At 31.2% G+C, this 12265-nt stretch overlaps 1 long non-coding RNA gene and 1 other non-coding gene across 2 annotated transcripts; both read left to right on the plus strand.

Annotated features, from left to right (window-relative positions):
• The first annotated feature begins 230 nt into the window (after window positions 1-230).
• On the plus strand, window positions 231-337 carry LOC148764226 (small nucleolar RNA R71). Its single transcript, XR_016024999.1, has one exon. It is a non-coding gene; the product is annotated as a small nucleolar RNA R71 (small nucleolar RNA).
• A 2192-nt stretch (window positions 338-2529) lies between these two features.
• Window positions 2530-11810, plus strand: LOC108660595 (uncharacterized). Its single transcript, XR_001926387.2, has 2 exons — window positions 2530-2777; window positions 11005-11810. It is a non-coding gene; the product is annotated as an uncharacterized LOC108660595 (long non-coding RNA).
• The last annotated feature ends 455 nt before the right edge of the window (window positions 11811-12265 follow it).

Here is a 12265-nt window from a genome sequence, read left to right on the forward strand (position 1 = left end):
TTTGTGCAGTCAAGGCATTAAGTGCATCAATCTCATAAACACTAGCAATTTTTCTAGAACCAAATCTTTCTGAAGGTCATTGGTAATTATTAGAAGCCATCTCTTCCAACAAATTATAAGCTTCATTAGGATTCTTACCCATTAATGCCCCACTAGCATAAGTATCAATTGTAGATTTGATTAAAATTACCAACCCAATATAAAATGACTAAACTTATAGCCATTGAGGAAGCCCATGTTGTAAGCACCTTCTAAGCAAATCCTTAAATCACTCCCAAGCTTCATACAAGGACTCACCATCAAATTGTGTAAAAGCAGTTATATTATTCCTCATCTCTGCAGTCTTGGCTGATGCAAAAAATTTTGCTAAGAATTTCTAAGCTAAGTCTTCTCATGTAGTGATAAATCCTATTAGAAGTGAGTTTAGCCAACTCTTGGCCTTATCCCTTAATGAAAAAGGAAAGACTCTTAATTTGATAGCATCATCAGTCACCCCATTGTACTTAAAAGTGTTACAAATTTTCAAGAAATTCACAACATGAGAATTAGGATCATCACTAGGTAACCCACCAAACTAAATTGAAGACTAAATCATCTAAATGTAAGCAGATTTAATTTCAAAATTATTTGCATTGACAAGAGGTCTTCTAATGCTTTGGTACAAGCCTTGTAAAAAAGGAACAACATAATATTGCAAGGCTTTGTTCTCTTCAAAAATTTGTTTGACAACATTATTGCCATTATTATTATTATTATTAGCCATTGTTTGATTTAGAGTTTGAACTTGCAAATTTTCCCTTCAAAGTTTTCTAAAAGTTCTTTCTATCTTTAGATTAAAAGGAATAAGATTCAAGTTTCCCATTTGCATACAATGACCAAAGATGCCTAAAAACAAGAAAAATAAAGTTTGAATTAAGAATAAATACATTTGGTATTAATATTAGTAAACAATTCTAGAAAATAATTCCCCATCAATGGTGCCAAAAACTTGTTGTTTTAATTTTCTACTCACGCAAGTATACATATCAAACAGATAATATAATAGCAACTAGAGTGTCAATCCCACAGAAAATTGATCTAAAATTTAAATAAGTACTAAAATTAACACAATTTAGTCTTATACAGACAAACAAAATCAAGTAACTAAATAAATTATAAATTAACTAAATCTAGTTAATAAAAATTTAGACTAAAAAAATCAAAGCAGTAATAAAATTGGATAAAAATAAACTCAAAGAAGCTTAGGAATACAACATCCCTCACATTTGATCTAAATCTTACCTCTTTCTCTTAACTTATTCCAATGGGTTGAATTGCTAACCTAAAGTTCTCAATTATTTATAAGACTCTCTTGAAACTCTTATAAAAATAACTATTTAATAAAAATACTATATCTCTATGTGAATTGAAGTTAAAATAAACTAATTAAGTTCAGGCTTTAATACTAGCTACATACAACATATGGATATATCTTTATCCTATATACAAATCAATTTATTCATCCAAGCAAATAAATATGATCATATGTTATTCCAATTTTAGCCTACTCCAAACTCCCCCTTTCAAGTTATGTTTAGATTTCTAAATCAATTTAATTGGTGATCAGTCAATTAAAAGTATTAAGAACAAATAGAAATAAACAATTCAATTCTATTAAAAATAAGCAAGCAAGAGATTAAAAATTAAAACAACATGCAAGTACAATTGCAATCCTAGATAAAAAAATTAGCTACTCATAATTGCAATAATAAATAAAAACGTATGAAATTTAGCCATCAAGAGTTACAAGAATAATAAAAGTTAAGGAAGAAGGAAAAAAATATTAGCAGCCTTAATCTTCAATCTTCAACCTCAACTTCGAACTTCTTAAATCTTTCTTAAGATGTTCTTCTTACGGTTAACTTCTCCTTGAACTCTCTTTAAATACCACTAACTTAACCTAATCTTCCTCATTTTACCTACTTGGCTTTTAATATGAGCTTCGAATAATTATAGAACCCATAAAACCTTCATCTGCGCGTAGCCTTTTTCTTTTCTGCACTAATTTTTCAGATTTTTCCTCTCGATGCCATGGCACAACCCCTCCATACAACGGCGGTTGGCCTAGCTTCATGTTTTCTATTGCTGACTATTGCATTCCATCAAATTCCAATGCATTTTTCTCTATCTTTAAGACAAAACTGGGCAAAGTGATTTGCATGATAATTGTAGCTTTGTGTCTTACCTTTCCACTAGTTTAAGAATCATGTCATTTGGACAACTAGAGTGGAGGTTATACTCGAAATACTACATGTACAATCAGAGCCTTGATCCTATAATCAGTTTTCTTCACCAATTTGAAATCTTATTCCTTAAAATCCTATACAAAAATACAAACGAATAAATAATAATGAAACTAAAATAAACAAACATAAAAATAACATAAAATAAAATAACTAAATAAACATAAACTAAATCTTTATCTAAACTCAAAAATTTACCTAACTTTTAATAGCAAAATGAGACAATAATTTTATAAAATAGAATTATTAAAACCCTTATTCCCCATTTCCCCCTCCTGCTTTTTCTCTCTTCTATCTACCTTTCCTCGAGCCTCCCGACCCACCCTCTTTACCCCTTTCACTGCCGATTGAAGTTTGGTTAGACGTCACCCATTGCCGAATCAACCCCTTCGTCGCCAAACCCACCCTCCCCGCCACCGATTCCATCTATTTGAACCCAGATCCATCACAGATTTGTAATCTAGCTGCCAAGTGTGTAGACTGCCGCTGGCCCAAGTATTTTTCCTTCCACTTTGCTTCATTTTATTATGTTATTATGGCTGGTTTTGGTAGCTTGTATGCTTGGCTGTATTATTTGCTTGTTTGGTAATATCTGCTTAGTTGCTATTGTGTGCTTAGTATAGCTTGTGTTGCTTTCAAGGGAATATCTCTCTTGTACTGGTTTTGGCAATATGCGTATATATATACTTTATAAATTATGAAAGAATGTGAACTTTTATTTTGTTGAGAAAAAATATACACGTAACAAATGAAAATGAATTGGGTTGCCAATTCATAATGTGAATCTTAGAATACTACGTAATTTTGTACAATCAGTTTAGATGTTTATCAAAAAAATAAACATAATGTCACAAATGTAGTTAGCAATAAGTCAATTGAGTAATGCCCAACCTTATAACAAATCTTAGAAGACAGAAAGAAATTCCATATGATAAACATGCTTTGAAACAACCAATCTAAGTAACCCCTACCAACTTCAAGCTAAATTTAACAATAAAAAGAAAGGGGTAAAAGGATGCAAATCAGTTGTTAATTGAATATTTGTATTTGAAATATGCTAAGTCTTTAAGGTAGGTATATGGAAGTCTGGTCATGGTATTCTAAGGATAATGTGTTCTTCAATGACGATGCACTTTTCATGGTACAAGCATTTCGACAAGGTACCATGTGACGCAGAACTTTAGATTAGATTGAATTTTTTTATTTTTTGGAATTTGTTTCTGTTTTTTTTTTCCTTTCTTCTGCAAGGCTGAATTGGTGTCTTGTTGTTGCCATTTTGTGGCGTCCTTGTTATTCTTATTGTTTTCTCCTTTGATTAATATATGGTGTGAAAATTGCAATTGCTCTTTTTACCCCCTGTCATTAAACTTTGAGTATGCATAAAAATCAATGCATTTATCAGTGCTCAGTGTTCACCTTGTCATTTATACATTTCCTTTTTAAATTTTTCTCTGTTTTTTTTATTGGAAGATAAGAAATAAAGAAAGACTTTATTTAGTACATAGGAATATATCAACCTACTAACATACTAATCTTGGCATATGAATGTTAAAATATCAATAAGAATTAAACAATGATTATCCAACTTCAAGAATATACAAATTTAAGATATTGCTTTAAATAATCAATCTTTTTTACTTTAAATTGTCTACCTTTTTTCTTTTAATCATACCTAACAAGTTAATTAACACTTGCTCATTTGGCATGAAGGATTAGGTAGAGATTTAAAGAATTTTAAAGGCGGCCTCATTAACATCAAAAGAGTAATTTAGAATCCATCCCATTCCTATCATAAAGTTTAAAGTTAGATGATTATGCTTTTAATGATTCTTCCATGCATTATTTTAGATCAATAGATATCCCACCCAATAACCACATCAAAATATAAAGTTTGAGAACGCTGACTCATTCACTTCCTCTTGGTCTTCCCAAAGCACAACATTTGTGACTTTTTTTAATTACATAGAATTTTCTAATGATCAACATATAGCTTAGTACTTTTTAATATATAAATATATATATATGCGCTCGAGCTTTTAGCTTATTGGTTGGTGCATAGTTTTCCTGTCTAAATAACATGATTTGAATCCCCCTTCTTCCACTTATAAATATATATATATATATATATATATATATATATATAGGTTAGTAATAAAACTGGATTTGGAATATCAAGCTATTATGGGAATATTACTTATTGATGAACAACAAATAGACTAATATGCAATCTTTGTATATATTAATGATAATTAAGTTAGACTTTTTAAACCAAATCAAATCATTTATATACCATGAATCAAGTGAAAAAAAATTTATATTTACTTTGTATTATACCAAAGTGAATGAGAAAAATGGCACTCATAAAAATCATATTTTCCAAATCCAAACCTTATTTGTTAAAAACCAATAGTTTCAAGACCACTCATTGACGAACTTTGTACGGAAAGGTATTGCTTTCATGAAATTGTATAGCAATTTAAAGTCGTAATATGCACGAGATAAGCCTTAACATTGGACAATAATGTTTTTTCCTTAGCCTTTAATCACATCCCATTCACATTTTATCGAAAATTTCACTAGTCATTGAAAAGTTCTCTTTTTTTTTTTTCTTTGGTGTGGGTGGGTGAACTATCTTTTTCAATTTGTGAACCATAAAAATTAGGATCATAGTAATAATCAAATTAATTTTTCTAATTTAAATCAATTTAAACGTTAGTTAAATTAGCCAATCGAATAGAAACGCACTCGAATATTATATAAAATAAATGCTTTTTGTCCAGCATCTATGATTAGAAAGTTCATTGTATATGATTAAGCTATTGTGATTTATCAATTTATTTTAAATGCCTTATGGATTGTGAGGCTGCAAATATCTTAGAAGGTATCCAAAAACAAATGGTTATACTCTTTCAAGACTCAATTATTAAGTGAAGGAGATTCAAATCATGCTAAGGTGATCATACGTAGTGGAATATTATTAAAATTTTAATATCCTAACCTATATATCACTTTAATTGAAACTAATCTAAAAAAATCACAAGAGAAAGATTTTGACATACTTGAAAGTTTGATGTTTGCCTTCTTTGGTGGAGTTCTCCTTAGCCTTTTGTTTTTTACTTTGTACATCGACTAAGACTCATCAAACCATAGCATAACAATTGTTATGCCTTTTGTCGTAACGTGCGAGTCCGGGAACCCGACCGCTATACGATGAACTGTGAAAACTCACTAAAAAATTAAACTAGGAGTCGCCACCAATTTTTTTTTACTAGGTGTGATTGGCCACCTATTGACTCGATTCTAATCGATGCAAACTTAAATTAATTTTAAGCCCACCGAAAAGAACCTTAAACCGGTCTACAATTTTCTGGATCTAGGTTCGGGAGTGCGGTTACGCCCGGGGAAGGATTAGCACCCCTCGGACGCCCGTTCTATGAACGGTACCATTTTTAGATCATCATATTGGGTTTTAATTTTTAATTTCACTAGATTTCCTTAATTATTATTTTTATTATTTAACCTAAAATGGAACGCAAATGAGTGGCGAGATGAAATGCATGGCGTGAGATAAAAATGCCGGACGAATAACCTTTTATCGAGGATACTTTCCGAATCCGCCCATCATACTGGTGGGACTCGGGATATTCTCTCACCTAGGGAATTATCCGAGAAACTCGCCTTCGCAAATTCGACGAATAATTCCCGTCTTCGGGGTCATCGTACGTCTTCTTTTTAAAATAATATTTTTGTGCCTAATGAACCTAGTTCGGGCAAAAGCCTTTTATTAAAGATGGTTCTCGAGCCCTCTCATCATACTGGTGGGACCCGAGGACATCTTTTCACCTAAGGAACTTTTCGAGAAATACCCGCCTTCGCAGGATCCCCGCAAGATCCTATCATCGGGGCTTAAACTCGAAAATCAAAAATATTGATATGCAATGATATGTATGATGCAATATGTATATGTTATGCTAATACAATTATTTATTTTTTTATCATTTATTATTTTTATTTTTATTATATATTTTATTATCCTATTTCCTATTCTTATTTCTTATTATTATTATTATTATTTTTATACTTTACATTTTTTTGTCCTAAGTTCTTTGTTTTTCATTTATAGTTAGACAAATTGTTTATAATTCTATGTTATTTTAATGAATAAAAATTATATATTTTTTATCGTACTATTTTATATATATTTTTATATTTTTATTATTATTATATTTTTCATAAGCGATTTTTATTCAAACCTAATGCCTAAGGTCTTTATTTATTATTTTCACATTTCTTTATGTCACTTAATATTCGATGCTTACTTTTAAATTAGTTATTTTTTTATTATTATTAATTTATTTATTTACTTATTTAATGTCATATATATTGTATTTTCACGAATTAATTATTATATATATTTGGATTGTTATCATTTTATCATTATTTTATTACTTATTATTTATTTTTTTATCAATTAATTTCATCAAGTAATAATTTTTGTTGTATAATCAAGCTCTTTATTTATTAAGGATTTCGGAATCTTAAAAACGAGACCCTCCCATCGTACTGGTGGGGCCTTGATTCGGATTCTGAGCCTAGGGAACATAAGCTCGGGATTGCGACTTCTCGCATCCCGATCGATTATCCCATCATCGGCACTAAGTTAAATGATTCTTTAAATAATCTATTATCTCATCCTATTTTTATTAACTCTACATTTTTCATAAAATTATCTCCTTTGATTTGTTTTTTTCTTTTTACTTTACCGATCTTATTCCATTACATTTTACATGTATACATATTATATATATTTAGTTTTAGCAATTAGATGTATTTCTTTGTTTTGTTATATATTTATTTAGTTTTTCATTTACCTTTGTAACCAAATATCTATCTCTTCATAATTTTATTATTATTTATTATACATTCAAACATATATATATATATATGTCCCTATATTCTTATCTATCTCCATTTTTTTTACATTTTTACATTTTTTTTTTATATATTATGAAACATCCTATTTTTATTTCTACCTATTTCATTTTTTTGTTTTTCGTTTTTAACTAATCATCTTTAAAATGAAATGCTTGTCATTTTACCTCTTTGCATCTTTACATTTTTGCTCATGCTAATTTCCCTACTTATAGAATGCTATTTGAAGATTTTAAAACATTATATTGAAATGATTAAACTTTGCCATATATCATTAATCACCACAATAAGCCCAATTCATATAAAACATAATAAATTATGAAAGACATATGATTTTTTTTTTTTTTTACCTCACTTGAACGGTGTCGTTTGGAGCCTCGATTTGCACTGAGGTGTGATTTTCGTCCTTTCTTCTCTATGCTTCTTGTTCCTGACTATTATGTTGCTTTTTTCTCTAAAAAAAAAATCATCTCCATTTTTTTCTCCTTGCTCTCTTCCTTCTCTCCGCCCCCTTCGCCGGCGATGGGATCCAGGATCTTGCCGTCCGCCTCTCTATTCCTCTGCTCAAGTTTCCTTTCTTCCTTTCCGCGCCAGCCGTCGCTCCTCTCTCTCTGGTGCCGCGCCAGCCGCCGTTCCTCTCTCCCTTCCTCCGTTCGGTGCTCCTTCCTCTTGCACCGGCAGCAGATCACTGTCACTGGCACGGCGTCATTTCCAGATCTGGTGCCGCGCCAGCCGTCGCTCCTCTCTCTCTCTTCTTCCGTTCGGCTCTCCTTCCTCTTGCGCCGACAGCAGATCACGGCTCCGCCTCTCCCTCCTTCTCTCCTAAAAAATCTGGATCTTCTCCTCCAAAATCAAAACCCCCACCCTCCATCATCCATTCCTATTTCTCTCCTTTTTTTGATTGATTTTTCAGTGCTCATTGTGGAATTTTTCTGGGTGTGACTGCTGGAAATTTTTTTGTTGCAGGTTCCTCCTCCCCCTCTCCTTTATACTCGATTCTCGGGTTCTGGAGGGGGCACGCCCCATTGCCTTGTCCCTGGGCACCCAGGGGCAAGTTCCACTAACCTGCCAGACGTGAATTTTTCGCGTCTGGCAGGTGAGAGAGGTGCCTGGCAGGGTGCGTCCGCACCCTGCCAGTCGTACCTCTCTCCCTTTCTTTCCATCATTTTTTGTTCATTATATTTTTAATTTAGTGTCTACACCTTTAATGGTAATACACACGGTGATTTGCCAAAATCTCTTCACTAAAAGTGTGTGAATCCCTAAGCCAAAGATTATGCTAGCTAACTTTCAACTTTGATCTCCCTTGTATTTCTCTCTTTTTGATTATGATTCTATCTCAACACATAAGAAAATAAAATAGAACTTTTTCGTACGTTTAAGAGGCAACTAAAGGATTCTTTTATAGAGTGAATTGACTTACTTCATACCCAACAAGGATCATAAAATGTTTGGGCTAATTGGGCCTTTGTTTAATGCTCCATCAAATCATATTTGATTTAGCCTAATATTTAATTGAATTAAGTCTCTATAAAATCAATTAGATCACATCCAATTGAACTCAAATTAATTTTAACAATTCACTTTATGTGTGTGACCTATTAGGTGCCTAAAATTTTGGCAATAAATATAAATTAATTCAATTTAGAATTTATATTTATATTTATAAATCATGAGCGACATCTAGTTATACATCATGACCACCTAGTTGTTAAGAGAGTCAATATAATTTGACTAACTTTTTAGTGTACAGTATCTCAATGTAATTCGATCCTTTCATCATATATCCTAGATAGATAGAAAGCTTGACTCGGTGTCTAATTTTTAACTTATCCATATTAATCCTGAAGCTTTCATATTGACCTATCAAGATTACCTTGGCCAAAGACTTTTAATCAATATAAGCCAAGAGCAAATGAGATATAACCTTTTCAAATCACTTGAGGTGATGAATCCTTTTTGGATTACCCATGCATCTTCATGCTTCATGCAACATCCAAAGCACCCTATTTAGGCATCTGGTTGCCTCTAGACCTCGTAGAAGTAAAATCAAAACATGACAATTCACATACAAAATGACTTGGTGTCACAAGTCTAAGAATTACTTACACTACTAACAAATGAGAGTATTTTCATAGACACTAGAGTAAAATACCAAATGGAACTCTCATAGCGAGTTCAATGAACTTGTTCCTTAACAAACACCCACATACTATCCCCAAGTGTCTTACATACTTCAACTTATAAGATCAATTGTTTACTTTCAAAGTAAGGAGCCTTAGCATGTACCAGCCTTCGAGCATTGTCAATGCCCTTATTCTTGACAATACAATGACCAAGAACATATATAGGAACAAGACTTTGATGTATAAGAATCTCATAATTATAACCTTTATAATTTGTTTACAAGGTCATTATGTTCCAAGGACTTTATCTATATAAGTCTCTCATAACTCTTTATAAATAAACTCATGGATAAAGAAATTCCTCATACATTATATAAAATATCTATAATATATTTAACATAAAATATGATTAATTAATGTAGTGTTTTACGAGCACGAAACCAATTGGCTTGCAAGGCTTACATTAACACTAAACTCCTTAAGCATGAACTTATTTAAAACTATTGTTTGTTTGTGGAATGATTCATCAAATTACTTATAGCTTGCAATCTCTGTTTAGATCATTTCATTTAAGACTTATTTAAAACTATTGTTTGTTTAGAGAGTATAGTAAAACTTGTGACTTAGATATTACATAGACTTAACCAACCAACCACAAATTGAATTTAATTTAGGTCAGTTGATCAAGTCTATAGAATATATAAGCAATCGGTATTGCAATATTTCTTGCAATTAGAGACTGCTCAATTTTTAATTTTCATTATTATTATAAGTATAAAACTTAATATATATATATATAATATTACCCTTATAATTACTCTTTAACCACCCCTTATTCAAAATTTTGAATTCGTCATTGCTTGCAATGTACAAGTTGCCGACATTGGCTACGTTGGTCAAGTTCATGGAATATTCGAGTTCCCCTTCAGGGAGTATAGCACAATTCGTCACTCGTAGATTCAATGGACTTGACCAGCTTACTTGGGATTATTTAACAAGTAAGAATTGAATATATTGTTATGAATTTCCTATTTATTAAATAATTTGGGGTAGGTAGGTCAAGTCCATATAGAATATACGAGTTGTTGGTATTGAAATTTTAGAATGGAAAAAAGACAAACTTTATAGAATGAGTTCTTTACCAAACTACGTGTTATGTTGTTTTTGTCTTTTTTTCCTTTCAAAATGAGTGCTTCTTCCATAGGTTAGTTTCCGGATACTAAAACTATAAACATAGGGACATTGGACTACTCTAGCGTTTAATGAAGTTCAAGTTTAGCTTCTAGCAGATCCTCAATTGCATGATGTGGTTAGTAATTCATGTCGAATCTTCATTAGAGTGGTCGGTGAGCCCTTCAATGAAGGGATGATGTTAGTAGATCGATTTATATTTATTTTTCAATTTTACCCTTCATATACTTATACGTTTTTGGCTTTTTATTTTTAACTGATTGTAATAAAAATAATATCAATTAAAAATAATACAATTTGTTTTCATGTTTTTATTCATTAATATTTTTACATGTTTGTAATATTTAAAAAAAAATTTACTTCATGTAGTTTTTAAATTTTTAACATTACGTTTTAAAGTTTAAAAATATATTTTTTAATTGGCGTTAGATATTTGCTGAAGGATTTACACTCTTCACTGCTGGAATATGTAGATGAGGTTTTCACTAATCCATCGACTACCCCATCAAGAATTTTGCCGATAAACTATCGACGAAATAGTTTCATCATCAACCACTCTTCCCAGTGATAGATTGGTTAATTTATTGACAGAATGCTCGACAGAATATTTTGTTCGAAAATATTGCAGCAGATTATTCCGCCACCCACGAAATGAACATTATTGACAAGGGTATTTCCGCCCATGAGCCAACAGAATTTTTTGTGGGTACTTTGGTCAGTGTATTAGAACATTGATGAATTCTAACGCTTTACTGATAGAATATTCTATCAGTAAATCTCATTTTTTTTTATAATGGTACTCCAATCTCTTGGAGTTCCAACGAAACATAAGACAGTAGTCAAGTCTTCTTAGAAATTGAATATCGAGCTATTGCAATTTTCATTTCAGAAGCAACATGGATTCAATCTTTCCTTCAAGAATTTCAGATAGTTTTGCCTAATTCTCCCACTATGTACTGTGATAACATAAGTGTCACACTTTTGGAAACCCAATCTTTCATACGAAGATAAAACATCTATATTTAGATTTTTTTTTTTTTTTTTGTTAAAGAAAAGTTGAACAGGGGCAACATCACTAAACCTCTAACCAAAGCAAGGTTTCAATTCTTTCTACCCAAGATTGGAGTCTCTAATGGGCCTCCATCTTGCGGCGCATATCAGAGTTACGAATAGCAATAGTTACAAAACATGCAAATAAAGCTCAATCCAAGAACAAAAAATGAACACAAAGGATGACAGAACAACATGCAGATAAAGCTCAATCAACACGTAGATAAAACTCAATCCAAGAACAAGAGACAGGCAAAAAGAATGACACAATAAGCATTAATGATGATATATTCAAAACCTAAGATGAGATAAGTTTTATCTAAATTAGAATTTTGATAACTATTTTATCTGTAACTATTTGTATTTCAAATTTGTCTTATCATTTACTTTTTGTACTATAAATACATTATTGTGAAATGGAAATACAAAGCCAATTTTCTTACATTCAATCTCATATATATATATATATATATTGAATTTCTATATAATCCACATGTTACTATTTTGAGCCTATTTGGTTTGACTTGAGTTTCTATTAGAACAGTTACCTTGAGTAGAGTTAGTTAAAAAGTGTTAAAGGGGTCAAAAGCGTAGTTAACAACTTAACCAAAAAATTTTTTTGAGAGTATCTTTGTTTATTTTTAATATATAAATAAAGTAAGAAAATTTCAACTTTATCAAACC

The sequence above is a fragment of the Theobroma cacao genome, chromosome 2 (assembly GCF_053813885.1).
Source record: "Theobroma cacao isolate CCN51 chromosome 2, ASM5381388v1, whole genome shotgun sequence".
In the NCBI taxonomy this organism is placed as follows: Eukaryota; Viridiplantae; Streptophyta; class Magnoliopsida; order Malvales; family Malvaceae; genus Theobroma; species Theobroma cacao.